Raw genomic sequence first — 12,591 nt, forward strand, 5'->3', positions numbered from 1 at the left:
CTTCCTTCACCTCTTTCAGAAAATACACAAGGCTCGGCTCTGGGTTCCCTGAGCAAAACCAGACTGGTCAGCTTCATGTTGCTGTAACTTTCAGATCTGGATATTGTCACCCATTTGCTCTTTCCAAAGACACAGGGCACCTATTTCAGGACACCTGTCCTGTTGTTTTACTTTTTTTTTTTCTTTTTTTTTTTTTTTTTAATGCTGGTGACGGTGTAGCTGAAAATTCAAATGGAAAAGAATTTCAACGGATCAGCATCTTCTTTTCCACTGATTTTTTTCTAAACTGACTCTTGAGAATGTTTCTGTGCCAGGTTATTAGTCTGTGGCATGGCCTATCTTATCCCTGCAAGCCCTTTCATAATCAGTGTCGATGGCCACAGAGTTCATTCGACCCGTGGTGATGAGAATCAAACGTGAAGATGATTGAAATAATTGGGTCAAATCTGCAGCAGGCCATTTCGGTGGCCACAGGAGAATGAGGGCATATTCAAAAATCATAATGAATCACGTTCTGTGCAGGTAAAATAGGAATGATGATGACGTGGTATCAGCCAATTTCAGATGGACACTAGCAAGAAAAATGTAAATGATTAATATTTATATAGGTGCAGAATAAAAATAAACAATACTGTATCATATGAATGTAGGTAGATTTATGTCCCAAACATCTAATTTCCAGCTCATTCCCTTTCACTAAAAAAAAAAAAAAAAAAAAGGAAAAAATGTTATGCAGTAATGGAAGCATCGGGGAATTGGAATATTTTGTGCTACGGTGTGTTTTAAATATTTTCTCTTTCATTATGTCCGGTTGGAATTCTTCCATTTGTCACACCAAATCCATCGTCTCAGACCCCTTCTCTGCTGTGCTCCGTGACCTGGGAGGCTGATCTGTGTGGACTACAACAGGCTTCCCTGTCCTCTGGCTTCCATCAGGTTTGGCCAAGAGTGGGCAGTAACCAGAGGTCAGACAAGGGAGGAGAGGGAGGTTGAGCATTCATTGTTTCAGCTCCCCTCTGGGGGCTCATTCCTGCACAGAAGGTCGCAGCTCTTTTCAGATGGCTCATTCACACAGCCTGTCTACCTCCCGTTAGAAGTCATTACTTCCTCCTTTTTGTCCCGTTACTGCACCATCCCAAATGGTTTCCATACTCCTTGCCCACGCCTTTGTGAATAACCTATTAAACTCTCTTCAAATCACTCGATTTAATTTACCATGTGTTTTCAGCTGGAATCTTGACTGAATCATATGATCACTAATCGTTTTTAAAAATTATTCCACCGTGTTCACGCAAAACAATTCTTTGACAATTACATCAGGTGTGGTTAGTTCCCTTCACCCTGCACACGGTTTCCACTTTGACCATGGCCTGAGTCACTTGTCATAAGTGATTCTATTTTGATATTTGTGATCACAAACATCACTACATATCAGGCCCCTTCTTGGGGAGATAACGTTAGAAGGAGGGTGGTTGGGTGGGCTACACATGAAAAATCTACTCTAGTATCTCTATTTCCAAAATCTTTACATTTCTCCCTCTATGTTATGCCAAGGAAATTTTAGCACTTCATCTTCTCTTTCACAGGTAGGCTCATGGAAGCAGACGGTAGAACGGTGGATATTAAAAGCTAGAAAAGACAGGTGGGTGAGGAGGAGGGGGAGGGGTTAGTTAATGAATACAAAATTACAGCTAGAGAGGAGGAATGAGTTCTGGAGCTCTGCAGACATTAGGGTGAAAATGGTTAACTACGATTTATTGTATATTTTCAAAAAGCTAGAAGAGAGAATTTTGAATGTTCACAGCACAAAGAAATGATAAATGCTTGAGGTGATGAATATGCTGATTACACTGATTTGATCATTATACATTTTATACATGTATCAAAATATCACATAAATATAGACAATTATTGTGCATCAACTAAACATAAAAGGAAAGATTTTTAAGTACTTTGACCTTATTTAGTGTTGACCAACACATTGTAGGTTTCAGTCATCTAGGATCATTCCAGCTGCTCCAGGTAGCAAGGTTTGCTGAAGTAAGGGAAGAGAGTGCAAGAGATTCTTACACCAGCAATTAAATATTTCAGCCTGAAAGTGATACATGTGACTTCACCTCATAACCTATTGGCCAGGACCGCATGGCTCCAGTTGCAAGGAGGACAGCAAAGTGTAATCTTTCAGGTTCCTAGAAGGAGAAAAAAAAAAACAACTAGATATGTGTGAGCATCACAACCAGGTAACCTAGAGCTGTCTGCAGAACACCAGAACTCATTCCTCCTCTCTAGATGTAATTTTGTATTCATTGACTAACCTCTTCCCCTCCTCCCTTTCCACCTGTCTTTTAGAGGTGATGAAAAGTTACAATATTCATACAGTTTTCAACTTGGAGGATTGTAGTCCCTGTATTTTGAGTTTTTAGTTGTTTCTCCCTCCCAATTTCTCACATCTTAAATGTAACTATACTAATATTTTAGGTTTCAGGTGAGAGTATGTCTGAATTGACACCAACTCACAATAAGACATGAGTCTTAGCCTTTTGCTCATGCTCAGTTTACAAAATAGTTTATTGGTACCTTCTGGGCCTGTTAGGGCTGCGTCTCATAATTGCCATTTCCATTTTACAATGGAATACTACTGTATGCCCAGTTTTATGGTTCAGTGATTAGATGAGAGTTTGTGGTGGCTGTTTTAGGTTGTCCAGTCACTAGACAACCAAGTACTTTGTTCTGGGACTTGCCAAAGTCTCCAAACAGCATCTCTGCTGCCATGCACAGTTCCAATGCCATTGAATCCACTAGGTCATAAGACTCAAGTGGCATGTCAACCTTCAACCCAGCCTGGACGTGCTGCAGGTCTTATTCTTGTTCCAGGACTTCCTTAAGTCTGGAAGCTTATGGGTTATTTCCTAAGTCGGTTAGTGCAGCATGCCCAAATGTGGTATATGCTGTCACCAAAATCCAGAGGCTTATCAAACACAGTGCCTTTTTCTTTGTGGTGGAGGGTGCAAAGTCCTGACATTTGTGATTTCCTAACATGCTACAAACCACTGGACCCTTTTGAAACATCACCAAAGTGGTGGCAGGGCCCTAAACTTTCAGAGGGTTTCATCTCCTACCCTTTACATATATATTTTCTACTTCCTTCTCACTAGGTCCAACAAACAACATGATCATCAATGTAAAGAACTTGTGTGATGTTCCACAGAATACAATAAAGATATACCCTTGTCTCTGCTATATAAATGCAAACTGCTTCTGATTTTGGCTACTGGTTAGGATGGGAAAGAATGCATTTTCCAGGACAACAGCTGTATGTCAGGTGCCCAGGGGTATAATTTGTTTCAGTAAATATCCTGTATCCAAAACCATAGCTGCAACTAATGTCACCACCTGATTAGGTTTGCAATAATCCACTGTCATTTTCAAGGCCTGTCAGGCTTTTGTTCCAGCCAAACAGAAAAGTTTTATGCAGATATAGTAGGAATTACTACCCCTGCTTCTCTCAAGGTCTTTATGGCAGCAGTAATTTCTACAATCCCCCCAGCAGGATCGCTTACTGTTTACTAGCTTGGTGAATTGTTTGGGAAGAGCTCCAGAGGCCCTAAATGGTCCTTCCTTTCATAGTAGCCTTCACTCAACAGGACAGGGAACCAGAATGGTATCCTGCTAGTTACCAAGTATATGTGTATGTATATGCATATACATGTATGCATATATGTGTGTGTATGTATTCCCACCATGTATCCTGGGCCTGGGATAATATACACTGGATGGGCCTGCAATCCCAGTAGGTCCACTGTTACATGAATTGGAGCCACAAATTCATCTAACACCTGACATCTATAAGCCCTACTTTGGCAGATGATTGTAATGTTTTTGGTCTCTGGCATAAGTGTAAAATCAGAGCCAGTCTGTGATGGTTCCCAGTACATTTTAAATTCCCTGCTGCCAGTCCACAGACCCCTGGGTGAATAGCTCCAGGTTACCCTGTGGAAGACTTCAGAGGAAATCCACTGGATATACTATGGCTAAACTACAGAGTTCTTCTTCAGAGGCACCTGGCCTCCACCTCTGTTGAGGGGCTTCATCCATCCACTGACTGAGTTCTGAGACTATGGTAGGGAGCCATGAATCCTAACATGGTGTCTAGTTTGTTTCTGCCCAGTAGTCCTAGAGGTCTAGGTCAACTCAGTGGACCTCAAGCTGCTCCTTGATTTCATTTCAAAGCACTCCTATGGCCATTCCTTCTCCATGACGCATTGTACTAACTGCACATAAATTAGTCTTTGTCTGTTAACATCTCCCACCTACCCTCTACCTCACTGGAATCCCATTTTCTCATTGTAATCAGGACATGCCATTTTTGCAGCATTTCCATTGTCTTCTCTGGAAGTCAGAGGACAGTTACCAAGGGAGGCCCCTTCCCCAGTGCTTGGTGAAGAGGTGTTCTCCAAACCTCCTGCTAGGTAGTAGCAGAGCTGGTTGCTAAAAACAGGGCTTTGAAGAGGCAAATTTAAAAACTGCCACTGCCACCAGTTTCTGAATGATGAACCCTGGCATTCCACTGGAAGACTACAACTGTGCTGGATACCTCATTCTGCCTTCCAGCGTACCAAGAGAGTGCATTACTAGGGGAACCTAGTCACTATTCAGACCCTTAGTGGCAAGACCCTTTGGGAAATGTAGTTTCTAGCTGGATGGCCAGGTGCCTAACTGAAACTCTTTTACTATGACAGAAAGGAAGAACAGATTCAGGGGATAATTTCCAGTTCCCCACATTCAACTCTTCTTTTCTATCAGTTCCTTCCCATCAGCATTTAAACATGTTCACAGATTGTGGTTATTTTCTTCCACTTCGGGAGGAAAAGTAAAACTCATTTCCATATCCCTCCTCACTATTTCTCTCCCTTTATTCTATGTAGTTAAATATTATAAAAGAATTGTCAGCCAGGCATGGTGGCTCACGCCTGTAATCCCAGCACTTCAGGAGGCTGAAGTGGGTGGAACTCTTGACTTGAGGTCAAGAGTTCAAGGCCAGCCTGATCAACATGGTGAAACCCTGACTGTACTAAAAAAATTAAAAACTTACCCAGGTGTGGTGGTACATGACTGTAGTCCCAGGTACTTGGGAAGCTGAGGCAGGAGAATGCTTGAACTCAGGAGGCAGAGGTTGCAATGAGCTGAGATCATGTTCTGCACTCCAACCTGGGCAACAGAGCAAGACTCTGTCTCAAAAAAAAAAAAAAAAAAAAAGTCTTCAAATGCTTATCAGTGTATGTAGAAAAGTCTAAATTTAGCATAGGAAAAGGGACTCCGGATATTAATACACAATATACAAAACCGAGACCTGTAGAATGATTGAAAATTGAAGACTTATTTCTTTTAAAATCACCAGTGTGGTAGGCAGACAATTCTCCCCCAAAAGATGTCCATGTCCCAATTCCACAAACTGTGCATATGTTACCTCACAGAGCAGAAAGGGATTTTGTAGACATGGTTAAAATTAAGAACCTTGAGATGAAGACATTAGCCAGGCACAGTGGCTCACATCTGTAATCCCAGCACTTTGGGAGGCTGAGGCAAGAGGACTGCTTGAGCCCAGGAGTTTGAGACCAGCCTGAGTAACATAGCAAGACCCATTTGTACAATCAATCAACAAATAACAAAGAAGAATTGGGGAAAATATCTTGGATTATCTGAGTGCGCTCAATCTAATCACATGGGTCCTTAAGAGCATAAGATGAAGAACAAGGGATATTACATGAAAGGGACTCAACTCACTGTTGCTGGCTTTGAAGGTGGAGGAAGGGGACTGATCATGAACCAAAGAGTGTGGACATTCTCTAGAAGCTATGAATGAACCTCAGGTGACAGCCAGGAAAGAAACCAGGGCCTCAGTCCTACAACTGCAGGGAACTGAATTCTGCCACTGACTTGAATGAGCAAGGAAATAGATTCTCCCCTACAACCTCCAGGAAGGAATGCAGCCTGCTGACCCCTTGGTTTTAGCCCTTTGAGATCCATGTTAGACTTCTGACTTCCAGCACTGTAAGATACTAAATATGCATTACTTAAGCCACTAAGTTTGTGTTCATTTGTTCTGCTGGCAATGGAAAACGGATGTATCTTGTACATCAGATAAGATACTTTTCCCCTTAAATCTTCCTCCCTGGGAACATCGATCACAAAGCTGGGATTTCTGAGACTAGAGAGCATTTTAAAAGCTTGCTTCTAGGGCAATTGCTGGATTCTTATATCGTGGCCTAGACATGGTTCTAGGGAGAAGATGAAGCAAGAAGGGAAAAAACAAAGACCTTGCTCTTCTGTTTTCCTCTCATTTCCCAAATAAGAAAATTGGAAAATGCAAATCATAGAATTTATACTATTGGAGAAAAATATCTAGTTCTACCTTTACGTCGTAAAGATACCTCATAAGTAGAGGCACCATTTATGGCCCAAGTCTGATGGACTCTATTCAGAGATAATGTATGCACAGAACATTCCTTTTACAGTGCGCGAGGAGTTACACAGGCATGCAAACACACATCCTACCCATAGAAAACCATCTAGAACAGGTGCTCATGAGTTTACACAAGGACACTCAACAGCCTTAAATACACGAGCAAAGTAAAGGTAAAATTCAAGCTCCATAGAGACCTCTCCTCATGTTCAAAGAAGAAAACTCCTCCACACTAGGACAAAATTCCCCATGAATTATCTTTACCTCACGTAAGTCAAAGCCTTCTTTCTATGGGAATCACTGCAGGCTAGCATCTAATGGAAAAATACAGTGCATAATAATTTTGATTTAAATCCTAAAAGAATTTATCTCAGTATAAAAATATTTTTCCTTTCTCACATTTTTAATAATACACAGAATCTTCTTCCTAACCAAAAAGACCTTTTCTCCCAAATCCACCGAATTATCTAGTTTTAAATGTTAAGTTTTTCTCATTCCTTTTAACCTGAAACTTGATATTCTAGAAATATCACTTAAATTGGTCTGAAAATAAAACATCAATGGAGATAAGAAAGAGGGAAAAAAAAGAAACTCTTCAACCAGATAGAGGTACTGGAAAGCTTACTTAGTCAGCAATAATTTATAGAGAAGGTAATTTATTATTTACTATGTAGGTTGTTTGCACCATTCACAGTATCTTCTTCACTCAGTGATAAAGCACCACATATACTTCTAAGGCCTATTGGGTGCTCAAACTGCTTTATCGCCTTTCTTGTGAGGAAACTAGAGAACCCAACAGTGACTAATCCAGTAATTCTAGTAACACATCTTTAAAGATGAGGGCAAATGTTCTGTTCATTTAAATATTTATTTCAGTAGTTTAAACAAAGAACCTTTATTTTTTAAAAAAAAACCAATATAAAAGTTAATATACTGGGGGAATAAATGTGAATCAAGAATGTAAAACTTAAATCTGTAAAGTAGAGGAAGCCATGAGAAACAATTGTTGGGCAAGCCCTGAAAATGTGGGGAATAGTATCTGGAATAAAATAAGAAGCAAGGCCAAGCACAAAGGCTAGCCCAGGTCAGAAGCACAGGTAGGACTGCAACTCTCAAATGGTGTGCTGAAGAGTAACAGAGTGCTGGAGTGAACTCATCGAAGCACTTTGGGATGTTTTATACTTTTGAAAGAAACACAGAAACATCTGTCAGATCTTATGTGAATGTCTGTAATTAGGTGTTTGGACCTAATTACTTAATAGTTTCACTTAGTGAAACTATTAGATATTTCTCTGGCTAAGGGACACCATGAAAAAACTAGCAAGATTCTAAGGGCACCGTGAAAAAAAGAAAGTTTGGAAACTTCTGCCTTAGGGACATGCCAGGATTCAAAGGACATTGCCTGCTCAGAGTAAAATTAGAGTAGCAGATGAAAAGTGGAAAGGACAGTGCCTCTAGCTTCTGCATACCTAATCATACACAGTGGGGCCTTTTCATAGCTCAATGCTGGCTCTAAAGAACTCTTGTGCTCTCTCATTCTAAATTCACTGCAGGAGCCCCTTAAAAATCACTAAATCTTGCTTTCAAACCAGTGAATTTCATTCTTCCTTAATAACAAAAACAAAGCAGTAATTTTTCAGTGTTGGTCTTGGGACCAAACAGAGTTCCTCAAATATTTAGAGAAATCCTACTAAGATTTAAGTATCACTTTCTTCATGAAGAAATGAAAGAACGTTATGGAAAGATTCACTCCACAACTTCACAATAGCCCATTATCAAAATTTTAAAATTTACTCTAAATCAGGGATTGGTAAACTTTTTCTATAAAAGTTCCATAGTAAATATTTTAAAATATTCTTTTACAACTCTTTAAAAATGTAAAAACCAACTGAAAGCAGGCACTTGAGCAGATATTTGTACACCCATGTTCATAGCAGCATTATTCACAATAGGCAAAGGGTGGAAACCCCCTAGTGTCACATCAATAGATGAATGGCTAAACAAAATGTGGCATATACACATAAAGGAATATCATTCAATCTTAAAAAGGAATGAAATTCTGATGTATGATACAATGTGGACGAAATTTGAAAACATCAAGCTAAGTGAAATAAGCCAGATACAAAAGGGCAAATATTATAGTATTCCATATATGAGTTACCAAGAATAGTCAAATTCATAAAGACGGAAAGCAGAACAATGGTTACCAGGGCCAGAGGCAAGGGCTAATGGGGAGTTGTTTCATGAGTACACATTTTCTCTTTGGGGTGATGAAAAAGTTCTGGGGATGATAGGGGTGATAGCTGCACAATGTAAATGCAGTTAATGCCACTGAAATACAGTGGTAGGTAAAGTTGAAGCTTAGAAGTGGACAGAAATAGCTTCAAGGTTCAGATTTGAAAGTTTAATTTTACCACTTGTGTTACTTTTATTTTCTTCTCCACTCATTTGGTGCATAGTAGACCATTTCCCCTCCCATGTGTTGGAAAGGAGAAAAAAGGAAACATTGGAACATTAAGCTTATTCTAAAGACTCAGATCTCTCCCCTGCATGCTTGCAACCTTTAAATGTAACTCACTTAACTCATGGATTAGTTAGCACAATCTCAGACTCTGGAGCCGACCTATCCCTAAAACAAGAAAAACTTAATGGACTGTATGTAGGCTACAGGCAAAAAAAAAAAAAAAAAAAAAAAAAGTCACTATAAGCAAGAAACTTCTTTCAGATTAGATAAACAGTACAAAAATGTACAGACAAAAGGCAATTGTTTCAGTTATCTATTCACTGGAAGAGATGTGTAACAAACAACCCTAAACTCAGTGAAGTAAAATGACAATCATTACCCTCATGAATTCTTCAGGTCAGGACTTAGGACAAGGCAGAGCAGGCATGGTGTGTCTCTGGCCAGGATTAGGGCCTCAGCTGGGATGACTCAAATGGCTGAGCGACGAGAATGGCTAGGAGCTGGAATCAGCTTCTCAGCTCATATGACTGGCACCTAGGCTGGAGTGACTCAAAGCCTGGGCTCAGCTGTGACTGTTGACCATTGTTACCTTCAAGGGGTCGCTGTATTGGGCTTTCTCACAACATGCTAGCCTCAGGCAGTGGAACTTCTCACAGGAAGGCTGAGAGTTCCAAAAGGTAAAATGTTCCAGCAGACAATGTGGCACTGCATGGTCTTTTATGACCTAGCCTCAGAAGTCACATATGGTGACTATGACGACTTTCACCAACTTAGATTGGTTAAAATCAATCACAAGCCCACATACATGTAAGAGAGGGAACACAGACACTATCTTGTTATCAGATGAGTATCAAAGAAGTTGCAGTCAGGTTTTAAAACTACCATGGACATATTTATAGAGAAATGGAGATACATGGCAAAGGGTTAACAGTGTCCACCCCCCAGGATCCCTCAAAGTGTATTTAACTTATTATCTTAATTCAAATTAATCCAAACTTATCCTTCAAGAATAGCAAATTCCACCTATTTTCATGTGATGCAGTAACAAACTTCAATTAACCTCTATAACTTGCATCGAAGTTGACTAATATCTTGTTTTTGACCCTAGCACCATCTGCCAATTTTAATCATTTCTTATTTTTCAAACACCGTCAAGCTCACATCCACCCTCAGGCTTAGGCTAAATGATATCCAGAAAGAAGGCAGAGAATGCCTATAGCAAGCAAAGCAATTAGATTAGCCTTATTAACAGCATTATGGCTGCTGACCCCAGTGGTCATTCCCTATCCTTACTAGACTTTAGGATCTTACAGGTCAAGAGAAAAAAATAAAACAAATGGTGGGCAAATAAAGCTATCAACTTTTTATTCTCCAAAGTAAAAACATTTGAAGAACAACTACTATCTATTATCATATTAAAAAATAGGATAGACAATTTCAAAATAAAGCATGGTCCTTAAGAGTGAATAAATTTAACTAAATGAAAAATTCATATATCTTATCTGAAATGCTTTGGACCAGCAGTGTTTTGGATTTCAGATTTTTTCAGATTGGGGAATATTTGCATTATACATACCAGTTGAGCATCTCAAATCTGAAAATCCAAAATCTGAAGTTCTTCAAGGAGCATTTCCTTTGAGCATCATGTAAGCACTCAAAAAGGTTCGGATTTTGGAGCATTCTGAATTTCAGATTTTCAGATTTGGCATATTTAATCTGTAATTTTGGTTTTAATTTCTTTGCTGATCTGAAGAAATTTCACCATAGAAGAATTCCAGTTCGCAAACTGGTATGTGAAATCATTTGTGCATCTGTCTCATCTCTTCTCTCTTTTGCTTTTTTCTAATGGTTTTAGATTTTTGCTTTAAGAATTCAAAATCTAAACAAGGCAAATAAGTAAATGAGTATAATACCATATGAATGCTGTAAGAATACATGGGGAAACAAAAATAAAGGAAGGTCTCACAAACTAGGTTAAAAAAAGTTTGCCCATGAGAAAGAATGGGGAAAATTATAGGCAGCAAAAACAACTGTAGCTGAAAGCACAATCTATGCATACAGCATATCCAAAATAGCCTCTACTGTGTACCAAAAAATAAAAAATAGTTATACTTGGCTGTAGAGTAAGGTTAACTTTCTCTTCATTATTCTTCTCTTTTATGAACTTTAACAATAGAGCAAGCATTAATTTAATGATCAGGAAATATTTTTTAATTTCAATTTTATTTTTTATTTTTTTGAGACAGAGTCTCGCTCTGTCACCCAGGCTGGAGTGTAATGGTGTGATCTCGGCTCACTGCAAGCTCTGCCTCCCGGGTTCACGTCTTTCTCCTGCCTTAGCCTCCTGAGTAGCTGGGACTACAGGCGCCCACCACCACACTCGGCTAATTTTTTGTATTTCTAGTAGAGACAGGGTTTCACCCTGTTAGCCAGGATGGTCTCAATCTCCTGACCTCGCGATCTGCCCACCTCGGCCTCCCAAAGTGTTGGGATTACAGGCGTGAGTCACCGCGCCCGGCCTTAATTTCAATTTTTCAAGTAAGCTTAGGAAGAACAAACAAAAGGCCTATTTTTCCAGTAGAGAGCAGTTTGGGTCAGGTTGTAAAATACAGATGTTAATGACTGGGAAGTAAGCAGCGGAAGTCAAGCTCCAAACAGACGATACCAGGAAAGGGGCTCATAATATTCCTTCAGTGTCTCTGTAAGAATCCTGGGCTAGGTGTACTCAATGTTGCAAGCCTCCTTACCCATATGGTCATTAGGCGGAAATCCCCCAGGTGGCAGTCACTAGCAGGTCAAATGCTTAAATATAATGCCCTTTGGAATCAGAAGGACCAAGGTTAGTATCTCCACACTAACACTTAACTAGCTCAGTGAGACTGGGCATTAGCCACTTGACTTTTTCATCTGTAAAGTGGAAAAATGCCTACCTCTCAAAATGTTTGTGCAGAACAACTTACATAATGTAGGTAATGAACTTAGTACAGTGCCTGTCCCCCTGAAAATTACAATAATATAAAACGTATTTGTATATGTAATTGAGAAGTAGATATTTGTTTGCTCTATTGGTTTAAAGGCTTTAAGCATATTAAACTCCTTTGTCAGCTAGAATGTCAACTTTTTAAAACGTAAATGAGTGCAAATGTTTAACACGAGTTCCAAATGTGGAAAGGACATTCCGTATTTGTGGTTAATTCTAAAATTAAGCTACCTTTAGAATGATATTTCTGTAGGATCCAGAAATAACTAAGCGGCCTAGCCCCTAGATTCCAGCAACTGACATAAAACTAGGTGGAGGTTTCCCATTCTTCCCTGCCTTCTTACTCCAGCCGGCTTCTGTATCCACTCTAGATTGAATAGGGGATGTTTTGTGTAGAGAAGGCCCATCTCTACACAGTCCAACTCTGAAGTAACTGCCCCTTACCCAAACTTTCTTTAAACTGTCATAACGCCATCAGAAGACTGTAGTAGGTGTGCCTCACGTACCCTCAAACAATTCCTGCAGCTTCCAGAATCCTTGTAATAGCCCACTGGACCACCTGCGGCAACTCCACCCACTTCCATGCACCTGCTCTTCTTTCTAACCCCAGTACACAATCCTGCAGCCCCGCCCCCGCAGCTGACCAATCAGAGAGAGCAAAGTGAGCCGGATGGGGCGGGTCCA

At 39.9% G+C, this 12,591-nt stretch overlaps 1 long non-coding RNA gene across 1 annotated transcript; it reads right to left on the minus strand.

The window, feature by feature from the left end:
• Positions 1 to 709: 709 nt before the first annotated feature.
• Positions 710 to 12,495, minus strand: LOC140712038 (uncharacterized). The gene is made up of 3 exons (XR_012093473.1): positions 12,414 to 12,495; positions 5,093 to 5,228; positions 710 to 2,189 (listed from the first exon to the last, which is right to left on the minus strand). It is a non-coding gene; the product is annotated as an uncharacterized lncRNA (long non-coding RNA).
• Between the last annotated feature and the right edge of the window lie 96 nt (positions 12,496 to 12,591).

Source organism: Chlorocebus sabaeus, chromosome 7 (assembly GCF_047675955.1).
Source record: "Chlorocebus sabaeus isolate Y175 chromosome 7, mChlSab1.0.hap1, whole genome shotgun sequence".
In the NCBI taxonomy this organism is placed as follows: domain Eukaryota; kingdom Metazoa; phylum Chordata; class Mammalia; order Primates; family Cercopithecidae; genus Chlorocebus; species Chlorocebus sabaeus.